We start from the raw sequence: 17,005 nt of genomic DNA on the forward strand, positions 1-17,005 counted from the left end.
TACATGCATTTCTCAAAAAAGAAGCAATAAAAGTTCATGACTTCTCTAGGATTATTAAAACCCTAAGCACACTACACGAGAGCAACATTTAAGGCAACAATTGGATGCTGAGTAATGACTGATTGATCAAGGCATGAGGACGTGTGTTTATGGGTCCCCCGCCCCTTCTAGCAGCACCCCACTTTTATTAGTATTTAACAAGGTTTGAGTTACAATTGTAAATGTAGTTTCAATTAAAAGCTAATGACCTTATTCTTCAAAAATGTCTTTTGTGCTACTACAAAGCAACATTATTTCAAATACTAAAAATGAGCAACCCAAAAAGAACTGAATTTAATTCACTGAAGTCTGTCAAATGAGAAACGTACTTTGACCCCGGCCTCATCAAGTAGCTAAAACTGAATATTTAATACAGCAGTTATTAATCGATGGTAACAAATCCTCCTAAAATGTCTATGGAGCGTTTTCTTGCAGTTTATCACCAAAATTAAGCAGACAACTAACACTAACAAACAAACAAACAAACAAAAAGAGAGAGCGAGAGAGAGAGAAAATTGCAGTGACTTATGTGGTAGCTTTTAAAACAACTGGCTAGATTAAGCACCTAGTATCAAACCCTATAAGGTCTGTTCTTAATCAGGAAAAGGGAATTGTAATTATCTTTGCTGGTAGTCACTCTTTCATGCTCATTTTGAGTTGTTTCCTGCATAATTGAGTTCCTATGTATTCATCAGCTTGTTTCAAAAGAGTCAAGAGTGACACCTGCTAGAAGAGATAAGCTCTGCTGCAGGCTTTCAACTGTGGCTAGACTGTAATTTTCTTTTTACCCCAAGAAGGATGTTTGCAGCTTTCTTACAGAAAGAAGCCTTTTTCTTGCTTGACACTTCAAAAAACCAGAAGCTCAACACACATAACCCACATAATTCCAGTATTAACGTCAGTAATCCACACATTGTTGCATTCTGCCACAGAGACCATAACTTAAACTGCACAACGCTGACAACTGTTTTTAAACAATCACAAAAGTTTATTTTCCATGCCAAACATCCAACTACATTGACTCTTCATAGCCCACAGAATAAAAAAAAAAAAAAAAAACAATGGTTGAATAATTTACACAACTGGTGTAAATCAGCATAGCTCAATTGTAGTTAATAGAACTACAATGATAATCTAGGCTGTTATTTCTTATTTATTATGAACTAATGATGTGCTCAGCATGTTACAATATAGCAAGTAACCCATGGACTGTGCTCCCAAGGAGCTTGCAATCTACAAAGACAAAGATAGGACAAAAATACAGGACATTGTGGAAGATACTAAAACTGCTCAATTATTTTGTTGTTGCTTTTTTGCAAATGGATGCATTTTTAATCATTATCTCTCTAATCATTCATTATAAAGTGCAAATAATAACTTGTGCATATTATTTATTTGCTTTGTAGGAGAAAAGCCCAACTCTTCTGGAGCTTATAAACTCCAAAGGAGTCTTTTTGACTGTGAAGCCACCTGGTGTAATAGCATAAAAGTCACAGGGATTGAAACGTTATGAACAGAGCTGGATAAACATATGTACCAGATTATACACAGAGTTCAGAATGTGGAAGAAGAAATTTGGGTTTCCTTTAAGGTATCAGCTATTCATTCCCTACTCCAAAGGGTTACCTCTGTAGCTCTTTAAGAGGAGATTGCTGGGGAAGATTGCTAAAAAACTGGAGTAGGCCCAGGTGGCTCATGAATCAAATGAGAGAGAGTGTTTCCTGAGTGGGTCCCAGGCTAAATGACATATTTAGGTGATGCGGAAGCAAAGGCCTTTAGAGATGAAGTTCCCCAAGTGGATGGAAGCAACGCCAAGTGAAACAAGAAACCTGACGCAGTAGGGCCACCATCAGTAAGTATTAAATTGGTCCATGTGAAAAGCCAGCCAGATCCAGATACCGGTTACTACGCATCTGGAGACATCAAAGGCTGGAAACCACAAGGCTGTTGAACTCAGAATCTGAAATAAGTCTAATCCATGGAGACAACTCAGCACTGAAGGGGGAGATGATTTGTACTGCAGGAGCTTCTTTGGTGACTATTAATTATCAGCCATTGAAGACAACAGGAAAAATCGAGCTCCAGCTAAACTTGGGGTCTCCTTATACTAAGTGGACTTTTGTTGTGATGACCATTTCTATTGTGTATTTCTATTGTGACCATTGTGCTGTTGTATTGGGAGTGGATTTCATCCAAGGAAATCACAAAAACTCCTGAGGTATTAATAATATGAACCTATTGAACTATTTATGATTAAAACAGGATGCCACTAGACATTAATTTAACCATAATTTCCTTTATTAAATCCAAAGGCCAAATGATACTTATACAATTGATCTAAACATTCCTAAAATGCCTAAATAATAAGCAATTTACTATAACCAGACATTTATAAGCATTTGACCACAATACTCAAAATGGACTAAACCCAGGGGTGCTTAGATCCATGCTGGTCAGCTCCAACTTTGTCAGGAAGGTAATAATAATGAACCCTTCAGGAGTTTACCTTTTTATACCCTTTAACAAACAAATGATGCCACTGCCTGTTGCTAACTTAGCTAAAAAATTATTTTGGCTGGTTTGGTGTCATTGCTGGTTCAACACCCACAACTATCACCAGCTATTTACTATCCCTGGCTGTAGATAGGAAGAAGCTTAGAAACTGAAGTAGCACTCTTGGGGCCGCAGAAATGCCTCTACCAGGCCTACGGAGTGGAACTGTTCCCTGTGGTGGCTTGGCATATAGTTGTCATTGTGCAGCAATATTCCTAAGGAAAAAGAACAGCTGCAGTGAACCTATATGAGTGTTTGAAGCTACCAAAACCCGGTCACACTTGCTGTGCGGCAGAAATCTGTTCCAAGCTGGACCTACGGGTCAGTCCTGGGTAAAAGCAATTAATGTGACTCACTAGGAAATGCAGCTAGTTAAAAAAAAAATCACATTCTTGGGACAATGTCCAGTGTAGCTGGTGTCTCAAAGCCTCTTACAGGATTAGACATCAGGAGTTGTGAAGCAGCCCAATCAGTAAAAAGAGCTAGGGGTTGATTTAAGAAAAGCTGCCATAAAATGCAACAAAAAGAAGTGATTAGACCAGATGTTCTTACATCATGCTAGTAAGTTCTCACAGAATATCAAAAAGTGTTTGGGAGATATGATCAGGTACCAGACTAGGTTGTGCTGAAGTCAGGGAGTGTCCCTGTGAGGCAACCCCCATATTGGATTTCCCTGGTGTATCAGGTGCTCAAGTGAAAAAGAAGCTAAGTGTTCAATCTACATTAAACTTGGGCATCCCCAGCTGTAACTGTGAAAAAAGACCAAAGCATACTTGAGGATGTGTGTGTTGACTATAGGAGACTTAATTCAAAGACAGTTCAAGGTAACTGCTTACATCCCCACATAGCAGAAACCCTGGATAAAATGCCAGGTGCCTAAGAGTAGTCATTTTTATTTGGTACCTGAATACCATCAAATTAAAATAGCACCTGAGGATTGAGAACCACCACCTTTGTGAAACCCAAAGGGCTGTTTCAATTCTGCAGGATTCAGAACCCATCAGGGATGTTTCAGAAGATAGTGAACGATCTGACCCAAGTTTTGAGAACGGAAGACATCATCACGTACTTAGATGACTTCATGAATTTTCACAAAACATGGGAGTAACATCTGATAGAAGTTGAAAGGATTCTAAACCTTTTTAAAAAGAGTCGAGCTTTAAATTTTCAGGAAACAAATGTCAATTTCCAAGGAATTGCATCACCTTTAAGGTCACATTCAGTGAGGACAGCTTGGAACCCAAATTCCTGAAACTGAATGCCATACAGGACTGGAATGTTCCTGGAAGAGGTAGAGTTGTTTGTAGGCTTCTGTGGACGCTACAGAAGGTTTTAAAATATTATAGAGTTGGAGCATCTACCTATCGCTGATGCCCTGAAGGCCTATTGTCTATATTTACAAGGTACAGAATTCAGAGTGTACACATATTAGAGTGCCTTGCAGTAGCTCCTTACAAACACAGCCAGGAAGGTGGCTTGTGGAGATATATTCAGACAGTTTGTAAATCCATATTCACTGTTTATCATAAACCTGGAAAGGAAAGTATGGTTGTGGATGCTTTCAACTGAGTGAGGCCAGCGAGAATAGATTCAGACTGTTCTTGTGAGGACATCTGATATGAACAGCATAAAGACACTAAGTGTGCTTTGCACACCAATAGATCTACTGAAGAAGACCCTGCCTGGGGAAGTTCAATGCAGTTCAGAAACAATAATTCATTGATCCAACTTGCTAGTGTATGAAGGGAACAGGATTGTCTTGCCAGCAAGTTTAAAGAGAGAAGCACTGGAGTGTCTTCATAATAATGAAGCAGCAGGCTATTTGGGTTATGAAAAGATATTGAGCCAGGTATCCAACAGATTTTTTGCTGGGCATTGCTGCAGCTGTTAAGGACTGGCTACTTTCCTTTCTTTCTTGTCAAAAGGATGCAAAGAACTCTTTTAGGAGAAATGCCCCAACTAAGGGTATATCTACACTACGAAATTAGGTCAAATTTGTAGAAGTCATTTTTTTAGAAATCGTTTTTATATAGTCGATTGTGTGTGTCCCCACACAAAATGCTCTAACACGGTGGAGTGCTTCCACAGTACCGAGGCTAGCGTCGACTTCCAGAGCATTGCACTGTGGGTAGCTATCCCACAGTTCCCGCAGTCTCTGCCGCTCATTGGAATTCTGGGTTGAGATCCCAATGCCTAATGGGGCAAAAACATTGTCGTGGGTGGTTCTGGGTACATGTCGTCAGGCCCTCCATCCCTCCCAACCTCCGTGAAAGCAATGGCAGACAATCGTTTCGTGCCTTTTTTCCTGAGTTACCTGTGTAGACACCATACCACGGCAAGCATGGAGCCCGCTCAGCTCACTGTCACCGTATGTCTCCTGGGTGCTGGAGTCGCGGTACTGCATTGCCACACAGCAGCAACCCATTGCCTTGTGGCAGCAGATGGTGAAATAGGCCTGATAGCCATCGTCGTCATGTCCGAGGTGCTCCTGGCCACCTCGGTAAGGTCGGTCAGGAGCGCCTGGGTAGACATGGGTGCAGAGTCTAAAATAGGAGTGACTCGACCAGGTCATTCTCTTTAGTCCTGCTGGCAGTCCTATTGTACCATCTTATGGCGAGCAGGCAGGAGAGGAGGATGGCTAGTAGTCCTGTTGCACCATCTGCTGCCAGCCAAAGATGTAAAAGATGGAGTGGATCAAAACAAGAAATACACCAGATTTGTTTTGTATTCATTTGCTCCCCCCTCCCTCCCTCTGTGAAATCAACGGCCAACAAGCATTTTGGTGAGGTCTGTTAAGGGCACCTTGAAAAGTTTAATGGAGATTCAGTCCTGCCTGAAATACCAAGGGGAGGGATAGCTCAGTGGTTGAGCATTGGGTTGAGCATTGGCCTGCTAAACGCAGGGTTTTGAGTTCAATCCTTGAGGGGGCCATTCTGTGTAGCAGTTGTTTTTGTTTCTCCTTGATGTAAAGCCACCCCCTTTGTTGATTTTAAATCCCTGTAAGCCATGTCATCAGTCGCCCCTCCCTCTGTCAGATCAATGGCAGACAATCATTCCGCGCCTTTTTTCTGTGCTGACGCCATACCATGGCAATCATGGAGCCCACTCAGATCACTTTGGCAATTAGGAGCACATTAAACACTGCGCGCATTATCCAGCAATATATGCAGCACCAGAACCTGCCAAAGCGAAACCAGGCAAGTAGGCGATGTCAGCGCGATGATGAGAGTGATGAGGACATGGACACAGACTTCTCTCAAAGCACAGGCCCTGGCAATGTGGGCATCACGGTGCTAATGGGGCAGGTTCATGCGGTGGAACGCTGACTCTGGGCCCGGGAAACAAGCACAGACTGATGGACTGCATAGTGTTGCAGGTCTGGGACGATTCTCCGTTGCTGCGAAACTTTCGCATGTGTAAGGGCACTTTCATGGAACTTTGTGACTTGCTTTCCCCTGCCCTGAGGCACAAGAATATCAAGATGAGAGCAGCCCTCACAGTTGAGAAGCGAGTGGCAATAGCCCTGTGGAAGCTTGCAACACCAGACAGCTACCGGTCAGTCAGGAATCAATTTGGAGTGGGCAAATCTACTGTGGGGGCTCCTGTGATGCAAGTAGCCAATGCAGTCAAAGATCTGCTGATATCAAGGGTAGTGACCTTGGGAAATGTGCAGGTCATAGTGGATGGCTTTGCTGCAATGGGATTCCCTAACTGTGGTGGGGCCATAGACAGAACCCATTTCCCTATCTTGGCACCAGAGCACCAAGCCGGCAAGTACATAAACCGCAAGGGGTACTTTTCAATAGTGCTGCAAGCACTGGTGGATCACAAGGGATGTTTCACCAACATCAACATGCGATGGCCAGGAAAGGTACATGACTCTCACATCTTCAGGAACTCTGGTCTGTTTGAACAGCTGGAGGAAGGGACTTTATTCCCAGACCAGAAAATAACCATTGGGGATGTTGAAATGCATATAGTTATCCTTGGGGACCCAGCCTACCCCTTAATGCCATCGCTCATGAAGCCATACACAGGCAGCCTAAACAGTAGTCAGGAGCTGTTCAACTACAGGCTGAGCAAGTGCAGAATGGTGGTCGAATGTGCATTTGGACATTTAAAAGTGCGCTGGTGCAGTTTACTGACTCGGTTAGACCTCAAGGAAACCAATATTCCCACTGTTATTACTGCTTGCTGTGCACGCCACCATATCTGTGAGAGTAAGGGGGAGACGTTTATGGTGGGGTGAGAGGTTGAGGCAAATCGTCTGGCCACTGGTTACATGCAGCCAGACACCAGGGCTGTTAGAAGAGCACAGCAGGGCACACTGAGCATCAGAGAAGTTTTGAAAACCAGTTTCATGGCTGACCAAGCTAACAGTGGGGAACATTTCTGTTCAGCCACAGGCAAACAGCCCAGCAGGAACGGCCACCTCTGAATGTCCCCTTAAGAAAAGCACCCTATTTCAACCAGGTGACCATGAATGATATCACTCTCCTGAGGATAACACAGAGAGATAAAGAATGGATGTTGCAATGCTTTGTTCTGCAATGATTCCCGACTCTGTGCTACCGGCCTGGCGTGGTAAAATTTCCTACCATGGTGGATGGAATAAGGCTGCCCTCCCCAGAAACCTTTTGCAAAGGCTTTGGGAGTACATCCAGGAGAGCTTTATGGAGATGTCTCTGGAGGATTTCCGCTCCATCCCCAGACATGTTAACAGACTTTTCCAGTAGCTGTACTGGCCGCGAATGCCAGGGCAAATTAATCGTTAAACACGCTTGCTTTTAAACCATGTATACTATTTTAAATGGTACACTCACCAGTGGTCCCTTCTCCACCTGGCAGGTCTGGGAGGCAGCCTTCGGTGGGTTCGGCGGGTACTGGCTCCAGGTCCAGGGTGAGAAACACTTCCTGGCTGTCGGGAAAACCAGTTTCTCCACTTGCTTGCTGTGAGCTATCTACAACATCCTCATTATGATCATCTTCCTCATCCCAAAACCTGCTTCTGTGTTGCCTCCATCTCCATTGAAGGAGTCAAACAACATGACTGGGGCTGTGGTGGCTGAACCCCCTAAAATGGCATGCAGCTCATCATAGGAGCGGCATGTTTTGGGCTCTGACCCGGAGCAGCCGTTTGCCTCTCTGGTTTTCTGGTAGGCTTGCCAAGTTTCACGTGGCACTGCTTCGGGTCTCTGTTATGGCCTCTGTCCTTCAAGCCCTGGGAGATTTTGACAAATGTTTTGGCATTTCGAAAACTGGAACAGAGTTCTGGAAGCACGGATTCCTCTCCCCATATAGTGATCAGATCCTGTACCTCCCTTTTGGTCCATGCTGGAGCTCTTTTGCGATTCTGGGACTCCATCATGGTCACCTCTGCTGATGAGCTCTGCATGGTCACCTCTGCTGATGTGCTCTGCACTCACACTGGCCAAACAGGAAATGAAATTCAAAAGTTCGTGGGCCTTTTCCTGTCTACCTGGCCAGTGCATCTGAGTTGAGAGTGCTGTCCAGAGCGGTCACAATGGAGCAGTCTGGGATAACTCCCGGAGGCCAATACTGTCTAATTGCGTCCACAGTACCCCAAATTCGACCCCGCAAGACCGATTTCAGCACTAATCCCCTTGTCTGGGGTGGAGTAAGGAAATAGATTTTAAGAGCCCTTTAAGTCGGAAAAAAGGGCTTCGTCATGTGGACGGGTGCAGGCAAAAATCGATTTAACACTGCAAAATTCGATGTCAACTCCTAGTGTAGACCAGGACCTAGTAAGCCATGGGAGTTCATACAAATCAACTTAAAAGGCCTGCTGCCATAAACACCAGCTGGCAATAATTATTTGCTGGTGGTGTATGACCTCAGTGAAACAGCCACTAAAGCATAAAAGGACTGAGACCGTTACAGCTGCACTGATAAAGCATATAGTGTTGCAGTTCAGACCACTAAACTTCTCTGCAGTGATCAGGGGAAGGAATTTGAATCACAGATGTTACACAAGTTTTGCTGACAACTCCAGATAACCAAGGACCAATGTTGTCCACCCTGTGAGTAATGGGGGAGTGGAGAGACCATGCTTAGAGTCTTAGTCACTGAAGACCAATGAGATTGGGATCTGAGGACACTTTTCATCATCTTTGCTTTGTTGCCAGCATCCCACATGGTTATGTCAAGGGAACCAAAAGGATGAGTTCTCAAAGAAATGGAAAACTGTACAGTGCATGATATATTTTTAGAGATTCAGGGGGGTTGCTTTTAGTGTTATTGACTCTGCTATTTGAACAACAAATCACGAAAAAGTCCCTATCACAAAAGGTAAAATGAAATGATTGGTTAAGACAAGCTAAATGATAAAACGACAAGAGAAGTAATCAAGCATTGTAATAGCAGGTGATGGTAAGTTACTGATATAAAAGGTCATAATAGTTTGGCTAAGTTGGAAATTTGGAGGATATTAAGGGTAAAATGCTGTCTAGACTATTGACCACAACGTTGACATTTGCTATTGATTGGACAATGCTAGTTATGCAAATATTCACAGAAAGAAAGAAAGAAAGAAAGAAAGAAAGAAAGAAAGAATCAAATCTATAGGATTGTAAAGCAATTTGGACCAGTATGAGCTGAGAGGCCTGGACAGCAGATTCATAATACCTTTCTGTATCATGCTGATCTATTTTTAGTTAGAACAATTTGGCTTAGTAAAAACCAACTGAGCTTTGCTATTTGATGTTTCATTGATTAATATTTCAACTGAACCAAACCCATTTAACAGCATATAACAAGGACTGGCACTTAGTTATCCATTATTCCCCTTATGAGATTTTTTTTTTGGACTCGTTAAACCTATGCTGGAGGACAGCATTTTAAAAAGTGGAGGAACAGATGAGCCAGAAGTGAACATGCCAGGTACAAGAGGTTAAGGTTAAGGAAAAAGGAGTCTGGAAAAAAATCCTGAAATGTATTCATTTTTGGAGGGCCCCTTATACAATAATTAAGAAACCAAACAACTTATCTGCACAGATACAAAAAAGCAAGAGCTTGTCCCTTTGTAGTCCATAGAGAATTGGTGCACAGATTCACTGAAAGGAGGGGGAGGACAAACACTGAGGATATTCAACAACCATCCCAGAAAGATGAAGGAGGATGACTTGGAGGTACGCCTTTCCTGCTGTTGAGGAGGAACAGCTAGGGTGTCATCAGGACCTTAATACATTGCAGTCTTAGACAATCTGTCCACAATGGATAGGCCTAACCTTGAGGCCATGAACTCTGTATCATGATAATCAAAATTGGTGAGAGTCCCTGGAAGGACTGTAATTGAGGGGACACCAGAAAACAGGCAGGAGTTAGGCTGCAAGCAACTCAGCCATATGGACAGAGCAATTCCTAGGGTTTAATAAAGTTTCACCTGTTCAACTTAATGGACTTGTAGTTTCTTTCTTCACAGGTAAAACACGATGGCAGCATTAGAGCTGAGAGTTCTCTGAAGTGCAGTAGCTGGCAGCATGAGCCATAGTACTTGGTCTAAAGCCCTCAAGAGCCCTAGGTTTTGCAGACACTAACCTAGTCCAGTAATGGACCGGGGGAAAGGAGGAATTCAAATTGTACACAGACTTGGCCATGCAGGAGATGGACAACAGCAGGAAAATAAAACTATTATTTTATCTTATTGAGGCAGAAAACAGAAATACCTGCACTAGTCTGAAGCTCACCACTGCCTGTAGTATCACAGCAGTCTTAGGAGCCCTGGGGACATATTGCTCCCCAAAGCAAAATGAAACTGTTCAGTAACACAAGATTTTTACTAGACAACAATATAAAGGAAAGAGGACAGACCCCCTATGTTGCTGCCTTTTGGACATTAGCTACGTATGCCATTTTGGTGCCTTGACAGAATCCCTGATTCAGAACAAGATAGTTTGAGGTAGCTGGGATCACCACCTCTGAGAGCAGCTACTCCAGAAAGGCAATTTCCCATTAGACAGATGCTTAGACACGGGGCATACAAGGGAAGCCTCCGGAGAAAAGATGAAAGCCCAAGAAGGCAAAACAACCCAAGATGTTTACACAATGAGACAACAGCAGAGGAGAGCAAATGTTCTGGGTTTCATACCCATAGTGAGAGGTATTTACTGCGAGGGATGGCATGAGCGAGTAAAGAACTGCCCTAAACTAGGATGGCATTGTAAGAAATGTGACAAGTTGAACCCTTTCGGCAGTGTGCGCAAGAGCTCAAGGTCTCAGAAAGGTTCAGTCAGACTTGGGGGATGGCACATCACACAATAGTAATGATATCATGACTCTCTCCTTGAGAGTGAGACCATATCAGGCTCAGGCTGTAGGGACAGGAAAGCAACAAGTGATAATACCAACTTCCATGCATGAATAATATTAATAGGAAAACACCTTGTTTGAATCATAGAATCATAGAATCATAGAATATAAGGGTTGGAAGGGACCTCAGGAGGTCATCTAGTCCAACCCCCTGCTCGAAGCAGGACCAATTCCCAGTTAAATCATCCCAGCCAGGGCTTTGTCAAGCCTGACCTTAAAAACCTCTAAGGAAGGAGATTCTACCACCTCCCTAGGTAACGCATTCCAGTGTTTCACCACCCTCTTAGTGAAAAAGTTTTTCCTAATATCCAATCTAAACCTCCCCCACTGCAGCTTGAGACCATTACTCCTCGTTCTGTCATCTGCTACCATTGAGAACAGTCTAGAGCCATCCTCTTTGGAACCCCCTTTCAGGTAGTTGAAAGCAGCTATCAAATCCCCCCTCATTCTTCTCTTCTGCAGACTAAACAATCCCAGCTCCCTCAACCTCTCCTCATAACTCATGTGTTCCAGACCCCTAATCATTTTTGTTGCCCTTCGCTGGACTCTCTCCAATTTATCCACATCCTTCTTGAAGTGTGGGGCCCAAAACTGGACACAGTACTCCAGATGAGGCCTCACCAATGTCGAATAGAGGGGAACGATCACGTCCCTCGATCTGCTCGCTATGCCCCTACTTATACATCCCAAAATGCCATTGGCCTTCTTGGCAACAAGGGCACACTGCTGACTCATATCCAGCTTCTCGTCCACTGTCACCCCTAGGTCCTTTTCCGCAGAACTGCTGCCTAGCCATTCGGTCCCTAGTCTGTAGCTGTGCATTGGGTTCTTCCGTCCTAAGTGCAGGACCCTGCACTTATCCTTATTGAACCTCATCAGATTTCTTTTGGCCCAATCCTCCAATTTGTCTAGGTCCCTCTGTATCCTATCCCTCCCCTCCAGCGTATCTACCACTCCTCCCAGTTTAGTATCATCCGCAAATTTGTTGAGAGTGCAATCCACACCATCCTCCAGATCATTTATGAAGATATTGAACAAAACCGGCCCCAGGACCGACCCTTGGGGCACTCCACTTGATACCGGCTGCCAACTAGACATGGAGCCATTGATAACTACCCGTTGAGCCCGACAATCTAGCCAGCTTTCTACCCACCTTATAGTGCATTCATCCAGCCCATACTTCCTTAACTTGCTGACAAGAATACTGTGGGAGACCGTGTCAAAAGCTTTGCTAAAGTCAAGAAACAATACATCCACTGCTTTCCCTTCATCCACAGAACCAGTAATCTCATCATAAAAGGCGATTAGATTAGTCAGGCATGACCTTCCCTTGGTGAATCCATGCTGGCTGTTCCTGATCACTTTCCTCTCATGCAAGTGCTTCAGGATTGATTCTTTGAGGACCTGCTCCATGATTTTTCCAGGGACTGAGGTGAGGCTGACTGGCCTGTAGTTCCCAGGATTCTCCTTCTTCCCTTTTTTAAAGATTGGCACTACATTAGCCTTTTTCCAGTACAATGTACAATGAGATAATAATGCAGCCTGTAGGAAAATGTGATGTGATGGTAAATAACCTGAAAAATAACAAAGTACTAAATGAAGTTTGTGTTGGTGGATGGTAAACACAACGGACCACTCTTAGGAAATATGGCCACACAAGCCATGGATCTGATCAGGGTGCAGCATCATAATTTTATAAGCTGCAAAGCAAAAACAAAAGGAGAAGACCTATGGACAATGGAGACAATTTTAAAAGCACATGGGGATATTTTCAAAGGTGACAGATGCCTTGAAGGAAAGCTGTGTGAAGTAGACCCCACAGTGAAACCTGAGAGCTTGCCACACAGAAAAACCCCATACTGACACAATTCAGTATGTTGGGAGCTCCAAAGTCTGCAAAGAAGGGGAATCATAGCATCTGTATAGGCAGAACAGCCTGATTGAGCAGCATGGTGCTGGTAAAGAAGCGACTAGGTAAATTATGCAACTGCATAGACACAAAGCCAGTGAACTGGGCATTGAAAAGAAACCAGTATCCACTGCCCACAGCTGATGACATTTTGCCAGAACTCTCCAAAGCCAGAAGCTTTATGGTCTGATGTCAGGAACAGGTTTTGGCACATAAGCCTGGATAAAGAGTCCAGCATACTGACAGCCTTTGCAACACCATTTGGTTGCTACAGATGGCTGAGCATGCTGATGGGCATAAATCCAGCATCAGAGGTGGTCCAGAGAAGATTCATCCAAGCACTGGAATGATTACCTGGGGTGAAAATAATTGCAGATGATGTTCTCCTAGTAGTTGAAGGCAGTTGTGACACAGAAGCTGAATGAGACCATAATAGAAAAACTACAAGCTTTTCTCGTACAGGGAAAGAGCATAAAACTCATCCCAGAAAAATGTGATAATCAGCATGAGGTGGAACACATTGAACATCTGCTCTCAGCAGAGAGATTGAAAGCAAATCCCAACAAGATCAAGGTAGTCAAAGACATGCCATCTCCAGTGGATGTGAAAGGGGTACAGTGCTTCATAGGAATGATACATTTTGTGTTCAAATACTGACCACAGCTGGCTTCAGTAACAGAACACATACATCAGAATGTTAAGGCAGCCAAGGAAATGATACTCGGAAAGTGGGCAGAAGAAAGAAGCCAAATACCTGTAGTAGCAGACATTTTCAAATTAAGGATGAGCTAAGTGAGTAGGATGGAATCATACTTTGATGACAGAGCTGTCCATCTTACCTCACTACGTAAGGATGTCAGGCAAAAAAATACATCTCACACCTGGACATTGACAGTTATCTTAGACTGGGTGGAGTGCGTTTTTATTGGCTGGGAACAAATACCCAACTACAGGCACTATGGGAGGAAGGACCAAAATCTAATATCAGCAAGGGGAGACTCGCTGCAGCCAGACACACTGCTGAGAGGAGATGACCAACAATCAGAAAGCAGGTATTTTCCATTGAATTAACTAGATTATGGTCCAGGCTCTGGGGCAACAACCCAATAACATTTTTATTGTTCAAGTTGCACAGCAGAGGAGATGAGATGGCCCATATAAGTATAGTATCTTATAAATTGAAGTCAACTTTAATCTGTATTAATTAGGGCTGTCAAATGATTTTTAAAAAGTCATTGTGATTAATCACACCGTTAAACAATAGAATACAATTTATTTAAATATTTTTGGATGTTTTCTACATTTTCAAATATATTGATTTCAGTTACAACACAGAATACAAAGGGTAGAGTACTCACGTTATATTTATTTTTGACAACAAGTATTTGCACTGTAAAAAAAGAAAAGAAATAGTATTTTTCAATTCACCCAGTACAAGTACTGTAGTGCAATCTCTTTATCATGAAAGTTGAAGTTACAAATGTAGAATTATGTGTAAAAAAACCTGCATTCAAAAACACAACAATGTAAATATTCAGAGCCTACAAGTCCACTCAGTCCTACTTCTTGTTCAGCCAATTGCTCAGACAAACAAGTTTGTTTATATTTGCAGGAGATAATGCTGCTCGCTACTTGTTTACAATATCACCTGAAAGTGAGAACAGGCATTCTTGTGGCACTGTTTTAGCCGGCATCACAAGATATTTATGTGCCAGATGCGCTAAAGATTCACATGTCCCTTCATGCTTCAACCCACCACTCCAGAAGACGAGTCCACACTGATGACGGGTTCTGCTCAATAACAATCCAAAGCAATGTGGACCAACGCATGTTCATTTTTATTGTCTGAGTCAGATGCCCTCAGCAGAAGGTTGATTTTCTTTTTTGGTGGTTTGGGTTCTGTAGTTTCCTCAGAGCGTTGCTCTTTTAAGACTTCTGAAAGCATGCTTGACACCTCATCCCTCTCAGAGTTTGCAAGGCACCTCAGATTCTTAAACCTTGGGTCGAGTGCTGTAGCTATCTTTAGAAATCTCACATTGGTACCTTCTTTGCGTTTTGTCAAATCTGCAGTGAAAGTGTTCTTAAAATGAACCACATGTGCTGGATCATCATCTGAGACTGCTATAACATGAAATATATGGCAGAATGCAAGTAAAACAGAGCAGGGACATACAATTCGGCCCCAGGGAGTTCAGTCAGAAATTTAATTAACACTTATTTTTTTAATTCCATCAGCATGGAAGCATATCCTCTCGAATGATGACCGAAGCATGAAGGGGCATACAAATGTTTAGTATATCTGGCACATAAATACCTTAAGTGCCAGATATATTAAATAATACAAAAGTGCCATGCAAATGCCCGTTTTCAGTTTCTGGTGACATTGTAAATAAGAAGAGGGCAGCATTATCTTCTGTAAATGTAAACAAATTTGTTTGTCTTAGCGATTGGCTGAACAAGAAGTAGGACTGAGTGAACTTGTAGGCTCTGAAAGTTTTACATTGTTTTGTTTTTGAGTGCAGCCATGTAACCAAAAAAAAAAAAATTACACTTGTAAGTTGCACTTTCAGGACAAAGATTTTACTACAGTACTTGTATGAGGTGACTTGAAAAATACTATTTCTTTTGTTTATCATTTTTACAGTGCAAATATTTGTAAGCGAAAATAATATACACTTCGATTTCAATTACAACACACAATCCAATATATATGAAAATGTAGAAAAACATCCGAAATATTTAATAAATTTCAATTGGTATTCTATTATTTAACAGTGCAATTAAAACTGATTTATTGCAATTAATTTTTTAAATCGCGATTAATTTTTTTGAGTTAGTCGCATGAGTTAACTGCAATTAACTGATAGCCCTAGTACTAATTGAACCTTTGTGTCTACCATTGGTCTAGTGATAAAACACTTCACAGAGGCAGAATTCAGACTTGTATCAATGGATTTCTATCCCAACACATCTCGAGTAAAAAACATCTCATTAGAAAAGCATGATTCAATTTAATGATATTTCTTTTGAGGGAAGGAGAGCAGTTGTCTTCTCAGCTAACACCTTCTCTCTAAGAGATAGCGGAAAACTGTAGTAGGTGAAGTAAGTTCCTATTGCACATTTGGGTACCTGTGAGTCTCAAAGCGTGGCAGTAAGAGGGGGTGGAATATTTTATCTAAACGAGTGAGACGATTAAATAGATGAAGTTTTCCACGTCATTCATCAGAGTAATGTTTCAGTGCCTGTAGTATTGTTTGGGGAGATATAGAAGCAGCCCTTCTGAATGCAACATCTTGCAGAAGCAGATCTCCCAGTGTAGTGGATAAAATAAGAGCATGAGACATTGTGTGCCTTACGATGCCCATCTCTTGGCTAAAACACTTTCCTCCCTTGCTTACCCCTCTCTATTTTCTCCCGCACTGTAATATAATTTCAATTTGAATATAAAAGGAATTACACTAAGTAGGCAATTTCATGAAATACCCTATTTTCAGAGACTTACAGCTTAAAAAACAATTACTGAAATAAATCCTGATTGTTTCAGCCCAAGGGAGGTAGGTCAGGTGTGCATGTGTAGGTTGCAGTAAAATACTGTTGGGGTGATTTACTCAAGTGTAGAAATAGAATGTTTTCAAGGTTAAGAAGATTTCAGATATAATGTTTGACGTTTTCAAAAAACCTGCAGTTTGAGTTATCCAAGCCAAAACATACTTGCTATGGTCTAAGCCTCCAGAGAGTACAAGAGACCTTGATATATTAAAACAAATAAACAGTTTTAAAATAAGGAAGATTTAAGTGTATGAAAGTCATGAACTCTGCATATGCAGCTTGGTGTATTTATTTTAAGCCAAAAGTTTGCATATATCGGAAATTCCAAACTTAGTAATAAGAGCAACTGTGTTTATTACTATGATCATACAGTCACACAGTTTTCGTTCATCCAGAGAAGAGACTATCTTTCTTTCAGACAGTGCATCCCCTGATGGAAAGTCATGGTGGAACTGGGGATAATCATGCCGGGGAAGAATCTATGATTATGGCCCTTGGAAAGAGGTAGACTTTGATAATGCCAAAAATGCTGAATTCGGATGGGCAGAATCACAGGCTCCACTGTGTCTGTTGCCTTATGGAAATATCACTGGAGCATTTACTGTCCTAACAGAAGAGAGATTCTTC

The sequence above is a fragment of the Caretta caretta genome, chromosome 5, assembly GCF_965140235.1.
Source record: "Caretta caretta isolate rCarCar2 chromosome 5, rCarCar1.hap1, whole genome shotgun sequence".
Lineage (NCBI taxonomy): Eukaryota > Metazoa > Chordata > Testudines > Cheloniidae > Caretta > Caretta caretta.